At 39.7% G+C, this 20520-nt stretch overlaps 1 long non-coding RNA gene across 1 annotated transcript; it reads left to right on the top strand.

Annotated features, from left to right (window-relative positions):
• The first annotated feature begins 464 nt into the window (after positions 1 to 464).
• On the top strand, positions 465 to 17636 carry LOC123383170. Its single transcript, XR_006592623.1, has 6 exons — positions 465 to 518; positions 1181 to 1260; positions 2783 to 2893; positions 4979 to 5121; positions 14388 to 14424; positions 14964 to 17636. It is a non-coding gene; the product is annotated as an uncharacterized LOC123383170 (long non-coding RNA).
• Positions 17637 to 20520: the final 2884 nt, after the last annotated feature.

The raw sequence follows: 20520 nt of genomic DNA, 5'->3' as shown, positions 1-20520 counted from the left end.
TACCTGCCAGCTAGTTCCACTGTATGCCTTGCCCTAGCATTTGTCATTCACTACCTAGATTTATCTTAGTTTTGAACATGGATTTATTCTCTTTTGTGTCTTTTCCTTGCGACTTAAATACAGGCTCTATGGTAGCAGGGACCCTTTCTGTCTTGTTTATCACTGCATCCCAGAGCCTATAGGACATGCTGTAGTACACACTCAGGAGATATTTGTTGAGTGCATAAAGATATACTTTCACAAATGCCTCAATAATATTCAAGGTAATCTTAGCACATTGTTTTTCTGGTCTCTGAATTATTTCTTCACTACATTTTTTAAAATTTATGTTTATTTGTTTTTGACAGAGAGACAGAGTACAAGTGGGGGGGGGGGCAGAGAGAGAGGGAGACACAGAATCCGAAATAGGCTCCAGGCTCTGAGCTGTCAGCACAGAGCCCAACATGGGGCTCGAACCCACGAACCCTGAGATCATGACCTGAGCTGAAGTCAGAAGCCCAACCTACTGAACCACCCAGGTACTCCTTTTCACTACTCTCATTTATTGTCTTTTTCAGTTAAACCCCTATTCTAGCAACTGATCACGTATTGCCTTATGATGTATTTTATATTATTTAAATAGCTTTTATACAATATTGCTATAGTTTGTGTGTTTCGGTTTTTATCTTGTGGATAAGCACCACGGTAGTTTAAGCATGATCTGTACTAATCTTAGTATTTCTTATAGCAACACAGTCCATTAATACCACATAGTAGGAAATCATGGATGCTTTGCTATTTGGTGATTGATTTAATGAGATATTAAATACATTCTATATACTAGACAATATTCTCAGTGCTTTGTCAACATTATTTCTTTTATCCTTATGACAACAAGCTGAAGTAACCTCATTTTGCAGATAAGAACTATGGTTCAGAAAGAAATGACTTAGTTTATTAAGGTTGTACACCTAAGAAAAAGTGAAGTGAGTCTTAAAAATAGATAGCGACTTTAAAACAAATGTTTTTTTTCACTAGAGACTATAGCTATGCAGTAAATCTCTGTTAATAATTAGATTCATTCATAAAGTACAATGACTCTCAAATCATACTGAGCTACCTTATTTCCTATGGGGGAAGAGGAATGTGCTGAGTGGAGTGTGTTGCTTTTGATTATTATCTTTATGCTCTGTGCCTCCAGGGTTATGTAAAGAAGGACTGAAAAGGCAACTGGATCTACTCAACAGAAAATTTAAAATCACAAAACAAGCAGGTGCACAGGTCAGGTACAATTGTGACTCAATTCTCATTATTTGGGTTCCATATTACTTGAGACCCTAGACATACTATGTTGCTTTCCCCTTTCCTTCCCATGACCATTATCCTTAATCAGACCTGAAGCCCTGAAAAGAGAAGCTCTAATTAGAATTGAGAAATTCAATACGGAGCTAAAGGAAAAAGAATCACTCATTGGCTAGCCACATTCCAATTCTCCACAGTTGTCCAAACCTGTCTATAGACCTGATATCTTTGCAAGCATGACATCATTCAAGGTGCCTCATAGAACCAAAAATACAGAACCCCTGCCTAAGATGGGGAGCAACATACAATGGTTATTTGATGATTTGGTGGAGCTTGACTTTTTAGGAGATCTTTAGATTTGCTGATTTTTTTTTTTTTTTGCTGAACTTTCTTATGTAAGCTGAATTTTCTAAATGCTATTATAAATCAGTGACTCTCCAAGGTATAACATGCTTAAGAATCACCAAGGTATCCTGTGTGAAAAAGCAGATTCTAGGGTCATCACTGCCAGAAATTCTAATGTAGTAGACCTTGGGTGGAGCTTGGGAATCTGAGTCTTAAAAAAGTTCCTCCAGATGATTCTGATAGCACATTATCCATAAAGATATATATCAGTCTAAAACACCTTTCCCCCTCAGATATTTTAACTCTGAAATTATGTTTTATATTTTTGAATAATATATTCTTTCTCACAGGAGTATGAAGACAATTGAATATTTTATTGTGTTAATATTAGAGACTCAACTCCAAAATGATAGTCAAGAGATTTCTCTTGTAATGATTTATTCGAGTCTTTTTTTTTTTTTTGTCTTCTATGGCTTTTAATGCACTGTCAATCTTTTAAATTAGACATCAGCCAAGCATTAGCTCACCATCTATATTATTAAGTACTAAAAGCTGGCCCAGCATTCTGGCAAGAAGGAATGGGCTGTAAACAGTGAGGCCTGACAACCAAAATGGTGTGAAGTGTTTAGATCACCTTGGGGGGAATCTTGGCACTAATGTCAATCCTAATTCCCAGAAGGTTCCTTTAGTGTCACACAGTGGGGAAACCACGAGCAGACACACAGTAAGAGGAGTTTGCTGTTATACATACATGCGACATCTTTTGGGGATTTTCATACTGCTTTCATTACACTAAATTACAGAAAATGATATTTATCCCATAAGGTATGAATTGAAGCAGACATGTATGTTATTAAAATGGTAAGCCATGAAAAGCACCACACAAATGGTATGAACAAAGTTCTCAGACACTGTGAAGAACAGAGAGGATGACATTCGAGCTAGGCCAAAGAGTATAAGCAGCCTTTCATCAGACAGAGATAGAACAAAAGCCTTTTATAGAGAAGAGCTACCTTAGGATAAAACAAAATAACAGCAACTAACATTTATGGAAACTTATTATTTGGTAGACACTGCTATAAGCATTTATGTTTTATTTGATTTAATTCTCAAAAACCTATATGTAATGGGTGCTGTTATTATTCTCAATATACAGATGAAGGGACCCAGCTGTGTGCCTATGTGTGGAATACTCCTGGGTAGCAGGAACATGTCAGGAGTAGCAAATGGCATGGTATGACCTGAATCAACAGAGAAGGTATCAAAGGTAGGCTGGGCCGGGTGACGAAGTACCTTCATGAGATGGTGATGAAGTGCTTTACATGGAGGGTTTTGTTCTTGTTTTTTAAATTAGTGTTTCTTATTACACAAGTAATATCTACACATACTTTGAAAATCTGCAAACAGCAAACAATGAAAAGAAAATTTGGCCCCACAGATCCTCTCTTCCACAGCCCTTCTCCCAAGAACAACTATGATCGCTAACTTCTTGTGTATCTTTGTAGAACTAGTCTATGCAGAAGTATCTTCTTTCTTCTTCCTTTGCTGAACACACAGGCACATGCTATACAAACTTGCGTCTTGAGATTGTCCCATATCAGCACATTTGGCACATTCAGATCTGTCTCATTCTTGTCTCCAGCTCCATGTTTTCCAATTATGTGGTTGAATCATGGTTTATTTAACCAATCCACTAATGATAGACATTAAATGTGTTGCCAGTCCATACACAGCACTGATTTGAAGATTCTCATCTTTGAAAATGTGCAAGTATTACTTACAGGAGATGCTCCTGGAGGCAGCATTTCTGTGCCCCCGGGAAAGAATTTAAACAGTGAAATGGCATGAGCAAGTTGGCCTTTGAGAGCCACCAGTCTGGCAGCTGTGTGGAGGTGTGTAGAGGTGTGTGGAGCTGTGTGGAGGATGGAATGGAGCTGTGTGGAGGCGTGTGGAAGATGGAGTGGAGGGAGGAGCATGCAGAAGTGAGCAGACTGGGAGTCTCTGGTACTTCCTCAGGAGGGAGCCGGTGTGAGCCGCTGGCAGCTCAGCAAGTGGACGGTTGGATTGGAGCAGTTTCTGGAGGGAATAACGGAAAGAGCCTTTGCACAGCCTCTCTGCTCTCCTTTTCTCCTTTGTGCTTCCTGTTTCTTGCCCAGTTCTTTTGACCAGATAGGTAGCACCTGTGAGCAGAAAGTGTGCCAACTTTGAGTGTCAAGTTATGTACTTTTAGTATTTTGAAATCAATAATGACAGAGAATTTAGGGAGCCAATGAGCACTGGGGAGAAATGGGGGAAGACCCTTTTCAGAAATGTTCCAGAAGTGATAGGCGAGTTACCTTAGCTGTCCCATGTGCTCTCATTCTACCAGGGCATGGTGGATGGAGCTGGGTGCCTGTGCATCTTTTCATTTCTCTTTTTCTTTTCTTTTCTTATGCCCTTTGCATTCGAGGGTAACTACCATACCCTCATTAAGCCCCGTGACTTCTTTCATTCCTTGCCTAGTCATAATCTTAATTACCCCTGCTTAAAAAAGCTTAACCTACTTAAAGGAGAAATAACAAACTAATCCTAGTTTGACAACACATGTACATTGCATCTGGCATTAGGGGCAGCAGGGTTTCCCGGGCATCTACCACTGAGCAGCCTCGGAGCGGAAAATGCAGACGTGAAGGCTCACGGCCACGGCCCCGGGCAGGCGTGGGGTCAGCCTAGGGAAGGCTCTCACTCACCCCACGCCTGAGCTCCAGAGTACTCCACGACCCATGTGGCCCAGGGCCCTAAACCTTCTGTAACCCAGAAATGAAGCAGAACTCCTCCTGGTATGGTTGCAAGTCAATTAGAATTTGAGAAACACAAAACTGAAAGCCAAAGAGGATTGGCTGCCAGTCACACAGCCAGCGTGCCCTTCTGCCAGGGCACGCCTGCTCCTGATATGAACGCCAATGTTTATTCTGTTCTGGGGGCGGGGGGAAGGCCTAAGTGTTGCTGCGCACACCACTTTGGCTCAGAGGGAGACCCAGAGCAGGCACACACCCAGGTTGCACACAGCAGGCAGGTTTGACTGCGCAGGCTTTGGGAGACAGGAGTCGCTGTTCATTGCAGGGGAGGTGGCGGGCGGGGGAGGGGAGGATTCTGCAGCTAGGCAGTCTGCTAGGCAAATGGTGCTCACAATATGCTCTGGGCCTCCCAATGTTTCCATTTTAATTACTATTGTTCTATTTTCCTGGGGGAAGAAGAAAGAAAAAGGAAAATTATGACTAGGATCTTTCAGGTGGTGAGGCATGTATGGTTTTTAGAGATGAAATTGACTTTATTCAACACATCTTTTTCTGATTTTCACATTGAAATTCAGAACAGGTGAAGGACTAAGGAAATGGAAGAGGTAAAAGGGGGAGAAGAGAGAAGATGCAGTAGGTTCTCAGCTCACTTCCTGCTTACATGCCTGGAAAATTTCAGCTTCCCAAGGCACAGCTTCCCAAACAGGGTGGATTTCAGGTGTGTCAAAATATTGATCCTTTCAGCTCACAGGTGGCAGGACAGGGTCAAAAGGGGCCTCAGCTGCCTTTTCCATGTAGCCCAAGTCACTTTCAAATATAATCCTTTTCTATCTGGACTGAGATGGAAATTTTTGAAGAAAGTAAAAAATACTGTCTTAGAACCTAATGGTCCCTACTACTTGGATAGAAACACAGTGTGGCTGTTTGGCCTCATCAAACCTCTAGTTTGCTAGGTTGTATGTATGTGTATATGTGCATGTGTGTATACACATATATGTGTACATATTCATATGTGTAGAAATGTGTGTCTGTATATTGATCTATTTCTTTATAGAGAATTAAAGTTAATCAAGCATTGTGGCTAATAGCATATGCTTTGGAGTCTAGCAGACTTGGTTTGAAACTCAGCTTTACAGTTTCTTATTGTATTACCTTGAACAGATTACTAAATCCCTCTGCTTCATTTCTTGGGGGATAAATACCTACCTTTCACAGTCATGACCTTGAGCAAGTCACTTAAATGTTTTGCTCTTCAGTGTCTTCGTCTGCAAAATGGGATAATAATAGTTCCTAACTTATAATTTTGCAGAAAGGATAAAAATGTTAACTGATATATTAGTGTATCAATTAATGTATATCAATCACTCAGAACATTGCCTTGTACCTGGTAAACTATGAAGCTGTGAGTTCTCAGTATTGTTAATCATCATCATCATCATGTAAAGTGTTTAGCACAGGGGCTTGTATACGTGATAGCTATCATCATCACCATCATCATTACTATAGTTTACTTTGGGGAAGAGAAGTGGTTTTTGTTCTCACTACAGAAAACCAAACTGTGTGCAGCTCTGACATCGTGAGAATAGCTGCTGAGAATGTAGGGGATAAGAGTCTTGCTGGGGCGAGTGTAAAGTACATAATACAAGTCACCCTTACAGCCTAGAGGGTGAGCTTCAATGTGGGATTCTTACCTAGTCAGAAGTCTCTCCTCTTTACTCCTTTCTCCCCAGTCTCCATTATAGTCCCGTCTTTGTTAAATCACTTATCCATTAATTTCGCAAAAAAAAAAAAAAAAGGAATATTTGTGTTCTTTGGAGCCCTTGCATGCCTGTTGCCAAATCCCGAGTCCATTGCCAAAGAAGCATTGCTTGGGGGCTAGCTGACTTCGCCTTAGCATTCCCACTTAGCTGCTCTCTGCACTGGGGATGAAGGAAGCAATGTTCATGGGAGAGCGTGTGAGCAGTCAGCAAAAGATGGTGGGGGGGGTAAAGTGTTATTAGAAACAGGAGAGAATTGCTAACAAATTGAGCTTTCAAGCAGGAAATTAAAGAAGCAATCAAGACTGAGTACAGGTGGGCATGCACAGCCCAGGGGTCTTGAAGCAGAAATACTGTTCAGGAGTGTGGCATGACAGATTGACCCTCTGGACTTCCTGTTGCTACCTGTCATCCGTTCATGGGGTCAGCCTACATGGTCTCTAGGAATCACAGCAGAGAGCCATCACTTGGTGAAGAGTAAAGCAGGAATGGTCTTCTTGGTTTCCCCTCATTTCTCCCCTATGCTTTCTCAATAGGCAGGTAGCTGTTAGAAGGAGGGCACAAGTCAGAACTTGAATATTCCATCTGGAGTTCATTCCAAAGGTCCCAGGACAGCAACCCTGCCTAGGGGCTGGGATAGCTATGTGGGCTTCAGATAGACCCGAGTTGAAGTCCTAACTCTTCTCTGCAACTGGATGACCATGCTCAAGTTTTTAATTTCTCTAGCCCTTGGGACCCGCTTCTGACAAGTGGAGTTCAAGCCAGTTGCATACCCTACATTGTGCCTGAATAAGTTAATGTATAGAAAGAACTCACCACAGTGCTGCATCATGGGTGCTTAAAAAATGGTAGCTGTTCTTATTCTATCATTGTTAACATTAATGTCACATACACTGTTCTTCAGTGGGTCTTCCTACTGCCACCTCTGAGATAAGATCTTTTTCCTTTTTTCACTCACATCTGCTGGCAGCTTTTTGCTGGGCTTTCTTTAAAAGATTTTTTTTTTTCAATGTTTATTTATTTTTGGGACAGAGAGAGACAGAGCATGAACGGGGGAGGGGCAGAGAGAGAGGGAGACACAGAATCGGAAACAGGCTCCAGGCTCTGAGCCATCAGCCCAGAGCCCGACGCGGGGCTCGAACTCACGGACCGCGAGATCGTGACCTGGCTGAAGTCGGACGCTTAACGGACTGCGCCACCCAGGCGCCCCAAGGCCTTTCTTGACTCCATACTTGACCACTGCAACTGATTTTGCTTTTGATCTGGATTTTACTTGTATGCACATGTTTATTCTTTGTGATAGTTCCTGGACCCTGAGCTCTCCTTGAGCTACCCTGATGAGAAGTGAGGTCAGGAGAGAACTCACAGTCTCAGATCTCATCTCCTGCTTTGATTCCTCCACAGTTTTTTTCCTGCCACATCCAATATGACAGAGGAGTCTTAAACACTACAGATACACTCATGGGGCACTTGCTTGGGGCAGAAAAAGGGAAACAATCCCTCCCCATGGAATGATCTCTGAGAGAAAAGGTGGAAGGGAGGCTGGGTTACACAACAGGGGAAAATGCCGTGAAATCTTGCTGTCAGTAGGTTAGCACTGGCAGTTATTTTGGTTTTTGGCTTTGAAACTGCTATGCAATTCAGCTACTGAGAGTTTAGATTGCTGTTTGTTGATGAAGGGGGATCATAAGCCCAACCAAGTTTCCTCCAAACCTTCTCCCTGGGACTGTTTCAAAGAAAAATAAAGAAAAAAAATGCCATTGGTATCTTCTCCCTCCAAAGCTTTGGTAACTTCTCCAATTATCATTCTGGAAAGAGCTCTGGCCCAGTATTTCATAAGAAAACCCAAATGAAGCATGTAAAAATAATCCTCGGTGGGCCGGCAGGAGGGACAACATTAGATGCTACAGATGGAAATGCTGGCTCAGAGGAACTGAGCTTTAGTCTGAACAGTACCCTCTTGACGGCTGTGGACACAGAGTCTCCACAGGTCAGAATGAGGAAAATGTGGTTCATCCTCTTAATTAGCACGTGAAGCGGGCTTGGGGCTAAAGAGTAACTCCAATCTCAGGATTCTAAGCCTTACAAATGTAGCAGATGTCTGTGGGAGGAAGCTTGGTTAACTATGAAAAGAAATAGAGAGGAAGAGTTTTAACTCAGGGTGAGGACTCAGTTTTTGAAGGCTGACAAAATGAATACCTGGATGATACTCTAGGTCTGTGTGTTTTAGACACCCCTCTTTCTTTGCTCCTGAACCCGATTTCAAGTGATACTATCTAGGAGTTTGTTAAGATGGCTGACAGTGTAATTATACTTGTCTTCTTGGCCCCACCTGAGTGGTTCTCCCTCACCCATCCCCTATGTCTAATGATTCTTGTCACTAAGTTCAATTTCTGGAATTATCTAGCTCATAAAGGTCTATAAAATTCACTGTGACCTGGACATACCTAGTTAAAGAATCATAACTAAATTCATATTTACTGTGTTGCAGAGTGGTTCTGGGGTCTGCATCCCCAGACTAGAGGGGGTAAAATGATGCACTGCAAAGAGATAAAGGGATTCTGTCTTCCCAGAGACAATTTCCTATTTAACTTAAGCACCTTAACCTTGATGGCCAAGCTAAAGACAATCTATTTTTCTCTGTTTTTTCCCTAACAAGGGACTTATTCATTCATTCATTCATTCACTCACTCATTCATTGATTCAACAAATGTTTATTGAGCATTACTATATGCTAGGGATATAGTGGTGAACAAAGCCAACTTCATGCTCTCTTGGAGTTATATTCTACTAGCAGGCAATAGACCAACAACCAATAAATATATAACGCCAGTGGAGATAAGTGCTATGAGAGTGGGGAAAAGCAGGCTATTTAGCAGAAGACTAGTTTGAAAAGCAAACTACTTGAATAGACAGAAATTAGAACATTAACACTCCAAGAATCCCTCATCCTGTACAGTCTTCCTACCTGAATGTCTCAGGCATTCTTAAATGATGTTAGTGGGCATTCAGCAGAAAACATAAAGGTGTTTACCTTTGTGCAGACCTGGAGACATTGGTACATGTCATAAAGAAAGAACCATGACTGTGTCAAATTTGATTGCCCCATGCAGACCAGCACTTACTTCAGAATGGGGCTGGGCACAAATAGGCACAAATAGGTAGTGCTGAGCTTGATACCTCCAATTTAGTTCTTTTTTGGCTTTAAATCTACATATGTTTTTTATTGTCATAAAAAACACATGACATAAATTTGCTTTGTTGCCCTATTAATGATTCTTAAGTGTACAGAACAGTATTATTAACTCTATGCCCATTGTTGTACAGCAAATCTCTAGAAGTTTTTCAAAGTCTTGTATTACAGAGACTCTATACCCATTGAACAGCGAATTCCCATTTCCCCCTCCCCCGGCCCCGGGCAAACACCACTCTACTTTCTGTTTCTATGAGTTTGATTATGTTAGATACTTTATTTGAGTGGAATCATACAGCATTTGTCCTTTTGTGACTGGCTTATTTCACTTAGCAGAATGTCCTCAAGGCTCATCCATGTCGTAACAAATGACAGGATTTCCTTCCTTTTTAAGGCCTAATACTATTCCATTGCATGTATACACCACATTTTCTTTATCTATTCATCCATTGATAGACATTCATTTTGGCTATTGTAGATAGTGCTGCAATGAACATGTGTGAGCTAATATCTCTTCAAGATCCTATTTTTAATTATTTTGGATACCAATTTAGTCACTCTTGAATCACTCTGTGATGTGTTGCCCTGAACGAAATGCATGGATCACTCTCCCTGTAATTTTGCAGTGATTCTCTGGTTCCTCCAAACCCATGCCTCAAGCACCTGCTATCTCCCAGGCTCTGAGGATGCAGAGGAGAATAATAATGAAAGATAACATTTCTATGGGGCTAGGCATTCTTTTAAACTAACCTTGTGAGGCAAGTATTATTATTACCAAATCCATTTTGAGGGAGAACACTGAGGCAGACAGTTAGCTGGCAAAATGAGAATGGGATTTGGTCTCAGGCAGTCTGGCCACAGGAGCTTGTCACTCTCTTGTAACTGAACAATTTCTCCTTTGCCTTTCATGTGTTCAGAGTCTGGCAGGATAGGGCTGACAGATGAGGAAATGACTACATTCAACAGGGTAGGAATTGCCACAGTGTAGATAGCTGCTCAAACAATTAGTTTTGGGAACACAGAGTAAAAAGCATTGAACTCCATGAAGTTGGGCAAGATTTTTTAGAGGCAGAGACATTTGGGTTGAATCCTGATGGATCGGTGGAAGGACCAAATGAAAAAGCAGGTATTTAAAGCACATTCCAGGTAAAATAAAACCCATGTTTTTCATCTCTTACGCAAACCTTCATTAAATATCTGCTGTTCAAGGGCTTTGTATGTGGTAGACGCAACTGTAAGTGTTTTATGTATTATCTTATTCATTTCTAACAAAACACTGAAGGGCGAGTATAAGGATCCTCATTTTATAGATGAGGAAACTGAGGTTCAGAGGGTTGAAGTGCAGTGCTCAAGAACACACAGCCAAAGTCCAACTCCTGTTTGTTGGGCTCCAAAGGGGTGCTCCTGACACTCTGAAGTATAAAGTGAGGACAGCGATGTGAAAGTCAAGCTCCTCACCCCTGGAAACCCCCGAGGATGCCATTGTCCAGGCAAAGGTGTGGCGTTAGCTGGTCCAACGTGGCCCACTGACTGATAAACCTGACTGGGCTACACAGCAGAAAAGGAAAGGTTAAGAAAAAGGGCAAAGTAGCAAGATCTTTCTTTAAAGAGAAGAAAGCCCGGCCTCCTCCTCCCCCAGCCGGTGAGGCTCCGTGGTGGAGCGGGTGTTCGGTTGCCTTGCAGCTGCTGTTCGCCTCGTTCTAAGGTTGCAGCGCAAGACTCTGTTCACCTGACACTATTGAAAAGCGGAGCGAGTGAAACAGTGGCTTATCACAAGGCACCGGAGGTCTCTGTTTCTGGCTGGGTTCTACCGTGCACTTGGCATTCAGAAAGCACTTGTAGATGGACTGCCAAAATGCCAGATTTTTTTTTTTTTTAATCCAAGGTAGGGTCAGATTTTCTCTCCATCCACCCTTCTCTCCCTCCCCCAAGGTAGTAATCGCATCACAGAGAAACCTGAGCTCACTTGTTTTTTGCCGCCAGCTCCTATTTGCCTGGAAAATACATTTGCTGGCGAGGACTCCGGGAGAAGCTGCATCCTGATTTATTGCTCTTTGCCTGAGAAGGTTTTGCTTCTGAGAATTCTATTGTGTCAGAGCTGGGATGGGATTTAAATCTTGCTCTGAAGGGACCGAGTGTTGGTAATGGGATTAATAAAGGGCATATTCTGGCCCCTCCAAGCACTGTGATGTGGCAATTTATTAAAGAGAACAGAGAAGGAATAGTCCTTAAATTGCTTTGCTGTGCTTGTGGACCTTTAAATACTACCCTGATTACAATGATGGGCAAACTTAGAGGTTCCAGGCTGTTTCTCAGGTCCTGCCTGGAACTCTGGAACACACCCCTGACTCCTAAGTCTCTCATACACACAGTGGCAAGATGCCCTTGACAAAGGGAAAGAAGAGGAATAGGTGTGGTTTTTTGTTTCATAAATTTTTATTCATTTTTGAGAGAGCCTGAGCAGAGGAGGGGCAGAGAGAGAGGGGGACAGAGGATCCAAAGCAGGCTCTGTGCTGACAAGCATCCAGCCTGATGCAGGGCTTGAACTCACAAATCGTGAGATCATGACCTGAGCCTAAGTCAGAGGCTCAACCGCCTGACCCACCCAGGTGCCCTGAGGAATAGGTGTTTTTGTCTTCAGTGGCAAACATCCTTAGTGATATAAGTGCTCTGTGAATGTGTGTTAAATGGGTGATCTGTGATTTGGGAGAGTTGGTGGTGGTGGAAAAGGGGGCAAAGGGCTGAGAGAGAGAGTGAGAGAGAGAATGGTGGACCACAGTGGGAAAACAAAGGTCGTGTCATAACCTCCTTTGTTTTCTCTGCCACCAATATCCTTTATAGTCGTGGTTTGCAAAATGCAAACACATTTGATATGTTCATACAGATGAACACCTTTCTCTGGGCTAAAATGGTTGGGGAGTCTTTTTAACAGAACTTAAATTTGATTTTACTTTGGTGTTCTCAGAGGAACCCAAACCCAGTGATATTTTCTGTTTTGTGAGACAATCATGTAGTTGAGCACTTGGCAGCATTGGCCCCAGGATGAGTTTCTTTTTGTAGCTCCCCTCAAGGGTTTGAAGAGGAAGGCTTTTATCATTTCTCCAGTCCAGAATCTGTATTTTGGCAGGTGTGAAAGGCAAAGGACATTTTTGATAACATGCAAAAGAATGAAACAAGGATTACCATGATTTTAATTGTGAAAGTAATCAAGTTCCTTTAAAAGACAAGATACAAAGTTATAAGCAGTCAGGATCATCATTTCTGTAGGGGTAGTTTTATACATTCTTAGTGGGGTTGGATTTCATTCCTGAATTTCAATTTACTTGCAAAGTGTCATGTTCATCTTTTTACTAAGTTGGGGAGCTGAATAATTTGATATACAGTTGTGCCTAAATACTTCCATAGAGTGGGGTAAAAAGATCACAATGCAACTAGTTTAGAAAAAGAAAAAGGGGGGAATCTGGAAAAGACCAAGTCAATTATGACCCCTTGCTACACATTGCTCACCATGATCCTTGAAGCTAGAGAAGATGGTTTCAGCTTTAATATGTTGAGACCTCAAGGAACACAAAGGCAATCCAGACTCTCAGTGGACTTCTTTAGACAGTAAAGCATGCTTGGGAGCACTCCTGGTGAGATCCTGATATACTCTTCAGAACTCTGAGTTCAAGGGCAACATCTCTGTTGTTTGTACCTCTATCCAGGACACCTAACAAAGACTTTTTACCCAGTAAGTACTCAATAAATAATTGTTGAATAAACTGAGAGAAAATGAGAAAGAATTTCTGAGACCTCTACTGGGTTAAGTGCTGATGCTTCAGCATGAATAAAAGCTCCTGCCCTGTGGTGCTTCCATTTTCACACTATGGGGCCAGTATGGAGAATTTCACCAGGATTATTCCACAGGTGATCTATTTTTCTTGAGGAACTATGTTTTTTTCTGGAGTGAATGACACCAAATGAATGCAATTCCTTGATCAATTTTCTATAGGGTACAGTTACATGTTTCTATTATTTCCACTATCATTCTTACTTTATTAATGCATTTTACTATTTTTGAAATCGTTTCTCCTGTGAAAAACTTTGCAGTAAAATTTGATTCACTGATTAGTTTTCGGGGTCCATATTGAGTATGCCAATTTAGCTTTTCCTTTTTGTAATTTTTGGATCCCTTTTTGATCTCTATTTTCACTGAACCTAACTTTCCCAGGTCAGATTGAAGATCTCACAAGTTAGCTGTTGCCATTCTTTTTTATGTTGATTGATTTTACCATTTGTTACAAATGAGATAAAAGCTCACCAGAGTGGGGGTGCCTGGGTAGCTCAGTTGGTTAAACATCTGACTCTTGATTTTGGCTGAGACCAGGATCTCACGGTTCATGAGTTTGAACCCTACATGGGGCTCAGCACTGGTAGTACAGAGCCTGCTTTGGATCCTCTCTCTCCCCCTCTCTCTGCCCTTCTGACACTCTCTCTCTCAAAGTACATTCAAACATACATACATACATACATACATACATACATAAACTTTTTTAAAAAATGGGTTTATTAGAGGGTATTTATGTTCTAGCTAATTATTGGCATAGTGCAGGATGGTTCTCTCTGGAATTAGTCTCTCTTGTTTTTTTTTAAATGTTCATTTTTATTTTTGAGTTAGAGTACAAGCGGGTGAGGTGCAAAGAGACAGGGGGACAGAGCTCTGTGCTGACAGCAGAGAGCCTGATGCAGGGCTCAAACTCAGGAACTGAGAGATCATGACTTGAGTCAAAGTTGGACTCAGCCAACCGAGCCACTCAGGTTCCTCAGTCTCCCTCATTGCTAACACAGTTCTGATCGCTTGCATATTCTGTTCTCTCTGTTGGCAGAACAGAGAGTCAATGTGTCCTGTTTCATCTCCTATTTTATTGGCTCCCATGAAGCCTGAGGCATTGTAAGTTTCAGTCAAATGGACTTCCCACTGAATGTTGTTTTAACTTCTTTATTCTTTCCCAACTTGAGGGGTTTTGCTGACGTAAATTTTACCAATCTCTTTAGGTCTCTGTGAAAGTGTTTCTGAATCTTCCAATCAGAGGTAAATTCTTAAATATTTTAGCAGTACAAATATAAAGTTCTGTTGTTATGTTATATGAGGTGCTATGACATATTATGTATTATACGTGTATACTGTGATATATATACAGATTACATAAGCGGCTTTGCCTTATTTTCCACATTTATCTTAAAATTCCTTAAAGGCAGGGTTGTGTCACATTTATAGTTATGTTATCTGAGATTACTTAAAAAGCCCTCTTTGAACGCCTATCATATAGGCTGGAGGAATGATCAGTCTCATTCCTGTTGCTTCGCCTCCCATGACCAGTCCACACTGCTTGCTAGCAGGACACCTCCATCTCACCTGCAGTGGTCCCTCCATTTTTGTATCTGTGCCCCATCTATCTGTACCACACTTGAGGTCAACTCCCAAGTATTCTACTTCCCTGAGATGGGCTGGGTCCCCACTCCTACTTCCCACAGAATACACATTTCTCTGTTCTACCCATTCTGAATATTTAAAATAAGCTCTTTAGTAAGTTTTCTCAAAAGACACTAAAAGAAAGCCATCTTTTTCAGATGTCTTCTGACTTCTTCGCAAAATTCTCTGCATCAAGAAAATCCTATGAACCTGGCTACCTTCTGGGAATGGTATGGGAAGGGGAAAATATAAAAAATAAAAATTAATTAATATTTTGGGGGGAAAAAATCCTTCCACAAAAAGGCTAAAAGAATAGCTGTGAGATGTGAACCTTTATAAAAAATAAAGGACATGGTTGTATCAGGATTGTAGTCAGCTGTTCAACAGCATTGACTCAAGAGGCCAGACAACTCTAGTGATAGGAAACAGGAGGAAATAAGTACTAGCAGGTGAGCTACTGGGGATTTGGCAACTAGCAATAGCTAGACATGTCAACAAGAAGAGAAGAAGCATCAGGAAGGCTTAGCAGAAGGTGGAGGGCATTGGGAGTCAGGTTAGGACACTGGCCTTCAGGAGGACTGCTGGGATCCAGGTAAGACCACAGCTCTGGAGGGACGGGCATCAGGTCAGGCATCACAACAGAGTGTTCAACAAGGAAAAAAACATGATAAGGACCTAATCAGCAGAAAGGGATTCAAAGGTTAACCATGTCCAGAAGCAAGGCTGACCTCGTGCTGAGTTGCTGAGTTACTGAGCTACTTGATTATGTTTCCAAAATCCTCTAATAGGAGAGAGGAAGATTGGTCCCCAAGCTGGGGGTGGGACTAAACTCCAGCCTACCGCAGAAATCTGAGTTGCCCAAGGGATGGAAGAGAAGAGTGAGTCAGGCAAGCTATTAAACCAGGATTTTGATGCACAGTGTTTGAAAAGGACACTGGCATAAAAATTAGTTTTCACACACTTCTCTACACATGGATACCGTCAACGCTTGACTTTGAGCATATTGGCCAAAATAAAAATGGCCTGCTTTGTAAAACTCACCATTTATACTTCCTCCTCAAAAGCTCAGTTGCCACAATCCAAGGTAGAGCATGTCTCATATGTTGAAAAATATAGTGACAATATTGTTCGTATAATGACTGTGAGTGAAGTCTTAAGAACGAATAGCACATTTTCTGGGAGGATTAGCAAGCACGTCATGGATGATTGCCAGTTTGTGAGCCATTAGTCAGGAAACACTTGTGTTAGGGTAACTCTAAGACTTTCAGCTGGGCAACAACCATAATTGTTTCAGTGAAAGCATTTGGATGCTATTCAGTGACTTCACAAGCAAACAGATCCAATCTCTTTCCACTTTAATCTGTACCACATTCTGCAACCACAAAAAGTTTTCTTAAACTATTAGTTAAATACATTCTTCCTCTTGCTTGAAAGCTTCCAGTAGATCCTTAATATGCTTCATGTCAAGTCCAAAGCCTTCCTGTCAAAGATCTCCACAACTTGAAATCACTCCACCAATTCAGTCTTCTGTCGCTGCTCCCAGCAGTCTTTGCCTTACTCTCTTCTCAGAAAATGTCAGGCTAATCATTCAAATCTGCTTCTGTTCGTGCTATTCAAGAAACTGGAGTACACTCCTTCTGTCTTGTTTGGATATCCAGCTCCTGCCATTTTTAAAGATCAAGCTCTTGTTTCACTTTCTCCATGAGACCCTTTTCAAGAACTTTCCCCCTCTTTCTACTCTCAGTATTGCAGAAACAAATGGTTCATCTACCTAGCATCCACTCTCTCTTTCTTTTTCTTTAATAGAACCCCAATTTTGTTCTGAGAAGTTCTTTTGGAGCAAGTGATAATATTCTTGCCAGTGAGACAGAAAAGAATTTCTAGAAATTGCTTTTGTGATACAGACATGGCACCACCTTTTCCTCCTAAGTGCTTCTTGTATCTTTTTCCTCCTGCTTTATTGAGATACAACTGATATATCACATCGTGTAAGTAAGGTGTACAATGTGATGATTACATGTATATTGCAAAATGATTACCCCAACAAGGTTACTTAACACATCCATTACCTCACGTAATTTTTATTTTTTTTTGTGTGTAGTGAGAACAGATAAAATCTACTTTCTTAGCAACTTTCAAGTATACAATACAATAATCAACCTATAATCACCAGGCTGTAAATCCCCAGAGCTTATTCATTTTATAACTGAAAGTCTGTTTATTTGATGAACATCTCCCCATTTCCCCATCCCAGCCACAAATCCCCATCCCAGCCACAAATCCATTCTCTGTTTCTGTGTGTTTGGCTTTTTTAGATTCTATATGTAAATGATATCATATAGTATATTTCTTTCTGATTTATTTCACTTAAGATAATGTCCAAGTTTCATCGATGTTGTTGCAAATGACAGGATTTACTTCTTTCTCATGGCTGAATAATATTCCATTGCATATATACATGCACATCACATTTTCTTTATTCATTCATCTGCTAATGGAGAGACACTTAGGTTGATTCCATGTCTTAGCTATTGTGAGTAATGTGTTAATGTATATTGAAGAGCATATATATCTTCAAGATAGATTCTTCTACCCAGGAGTAGAATTGCTGGATCAAATGGTAGTTATATTTTTAACTATTTGAGGAAACTCCATACTGTTTTCTGTAATGACTGCACCGATTTACATCCCTATCAACAACAGTGCACTGGAGTTCCCCTTACCTCACACCCTTGCCTATACTTATGTCTTTTTCATAATAGCCATCCTGACATGGGTAAAGTGCTATCTAATTGTGGTTTTGATTTGCATTTCCCTGATGATTAGCGACATTGAACATCTTTTTATGTATCTGTTGGTTGTTTGCCTTCTTTGGAAAAATGTCTATTCAGGTTCTTTGTTCAATATTTAATCAAATTATTATTATTATTTTGCTTTTGAGTTGTATGTGTAGTCTTCGTTCCCTTGTCAAATATTGGTTGGCTGCATATGTGTGGGTTTATTTCTAGGCTCCTCATTCTGTTTCACTGATCTGTGTGTCAGTCTTTATACCAGTACCATACCATACCATTTGAAATCAGGAAGTGTGATGCCTCCAGCTTTGTTCTTCTTTCTCAAGATTGCTTTGGCTATTCAGGGTCTTCTGTGTTTCCATACAAATTTTAGAATTGTTTTTTGTATTTCTGTGAAAAATTGTCATTGGATTTTGATAGAGATCACATTGAATCTATAGATGGTATTGGATAGTATGGATATTTTAACAACATTAATATTCTTTTGATTTATAAGCATGAGAGATATTTCCATTTATTTATGCCTTCTACTCTTTCTTTCATCAATGTTTTACAGTTTTTAGTGTACTAGTCTTTCACTTCCTTGGTTAAATTTATTCCTAAGTATTTTATTATTTTTGATGTTGTTTGTGCATGGGATTGTTTTCCTTATTTCTTTTTCATACAGTTCATTATTAGTGTATAGAAATATAACTGATTTTTGTGTATTTATTTAATATCCTGAAACTAAATTCACTTATTAGTTTTAAAGGTTTTTCTTCAGCTTTGTTGAGTATAATTAACAAATAAAATGTAAGATATTTAAAGTGTGCATCATGATGATTCGATATATGTATATGTATGCTATATGTATATTGTGAAAGGATTCCTTCAATTTTACACTTCTTTCTTTCTTTCTTTCTTTCTTTCTTTCTTTCTTTCTTTCTTTCCTTCTTTCTTTCTTGATGACAAAATTTAAGTTCTATTCTCTTAGAAAGTTTCAATTATACAGTACAGAGTTATCAATTGTAGTCACCATGTTATATATTAGATCCTCAGACTTTATTCATCTTATAGCTTGTAGTCTTTTATCAACATCTATTTTCCTTATCCCCAATTCCCTGGCAACCATTTTTCCTCTTTAACAGTTTTGTTTTTTTGGTAGAATCTTTAGAATTTTCTATTTATAAGATCATGTCATCTGCAGACAGAAAAGGTTTTGCTTCTTTCTTTATTATTTGGATGCCTTTTATTTATTTATCTTACCTAATTGCTCTGGTTAGGACTTCCAGTAAAATGTTGAAAAGCAGTGATGAGAAAGGGCACTCTTGTCTCATTCCTGATCTTAAAGAAAAAGTTTGCAGCTTTTCACCATTGAGTATGATATTGGCTATGGCTTGTCATATATAGCCTTTATTACAGTCCTTTTGTACTCAATTTGTTGAGAGTTTTATCATGAAAGGATGTTGAATTTTGTCAAATACTTGTTCTGCATCTTGACATAATCCTATGAGTTTTATCTCTTTCATCTTTCTAGAACCTGGACTAGAAGTTACACATGAAGCAATCAACTTGTGTTTATAAAAAGATCAAAAGAATGAAAGCTAAATGTTAAGGATGGTGGAGCTTAAAAGGAGAAGTAGACTGGGATGTTGATAACACCATGAAGCTACTGTACCAGCCCTGCATGATTTATCTATAGCCATATTTTTTTTCTTGTATAAGAAAAATAATCCCCTCTTTAGGTAATTCACAGAAGGTTAGTGAATGATACGTGCAGATTAATAATACCTAGTACTCCATACACTTAAAGTTAATAGCATGTCATAAATCAGTTATTTATTCTTTTACCTTTTCATCTTTGCTATTCTTTCTCTCCGATTAGTTATCTCCTTGTGGATGGGTATGATCTTATATGCCTTTATCAGTATTTCATCACTGTTCTTAGACACTGTTAGAAGCATCTAGTTAATAAGTGCAACTAATGTGCAAATACCAATTGCATCAATCAGCCAATAGCTATATAATAATGTAGACTATGCATCCAGTGTAATAGAGATTGTATAAGCTGGAGAAGTTTGTGTTTTTAAGTAGTTTTATTGTGATGCGAGAAATAAGATCTTTGGCTTACAGGTTTTTAATGTATTTGCACTAAGAGTCTTTTCAGTTACACTTCTGTATTTTATTTCATTTTATTTTTCTAATAAAATATTGTACTTTCACAGGCAGTGTTAAAATAGGTATAATAACTAGGTAGTGATAGAGTCAGGCAACCTTATAGGACCTATTTAAACTATATTTTAGTGTAGTACTTATTATGGGATGAATGATATAATACCATGAGGATACTCTTGCAGTGCATTTCCAATACAAATTAGAAAAAAATTTCCTTTTATTGTGGAAGAAGCCAAGAAATCGATTGAGGAAGTAAAAAAAACTGAAACACCTGGGTATTAAATGAATTATTTATATGAAGTTGCATTCACTAAGAATGACGAAAATAAGTGATAGAGAGGAAAATAACCAGCCAGGTACTAAGGTAATTGATGAATGAAAAAGCTTGATCAAGAGCTAAATGATAATAAAAAGGGAAGTCAGCAAGAAATATTGCCAGATGATTAAGTGTTGGTTTTGAATATTGCTATTAAAATGTTATTTTATTACAATTTTGATTTTTATCAATCAATAATTATTTAGAAAAGTAATTTTAAATTTTAAATCAATGGTTTTTTCTTTTGTCTTTTTTTTTTCATTTTGAATTTCACTATATTTTGGCCCCATAACATGGCCTATTTGATTCCATTTTGTAGAACTTATGGAGGATTTCTTTGTGGCCTAAAATATGGTCAGTTTTTCCAGTGTTCCACTGCTTTTTAATACAGAATATACATTTTTGGCTTGGAAGTCTAGAGTTTGATATGTAGCTCTTGAGTTAATCTTATTA

This window comes from Felis catus, chromosome F2 (assembly GCF_018350175.1).
Source record: "Felis catus isolate Fca126 chromosome F2, F.catus_Fca126_mat1.0, whole genome shotgun sequence".
Taxonomy (NCBI): Eukaryota; Metazoa; Chordata; class Mammalia; order Carnivora; family Felidae; genus Felis; species Felis catus.
This window is presented reverse-complemented; position numbering and strand designations above follow the sequence as displayed.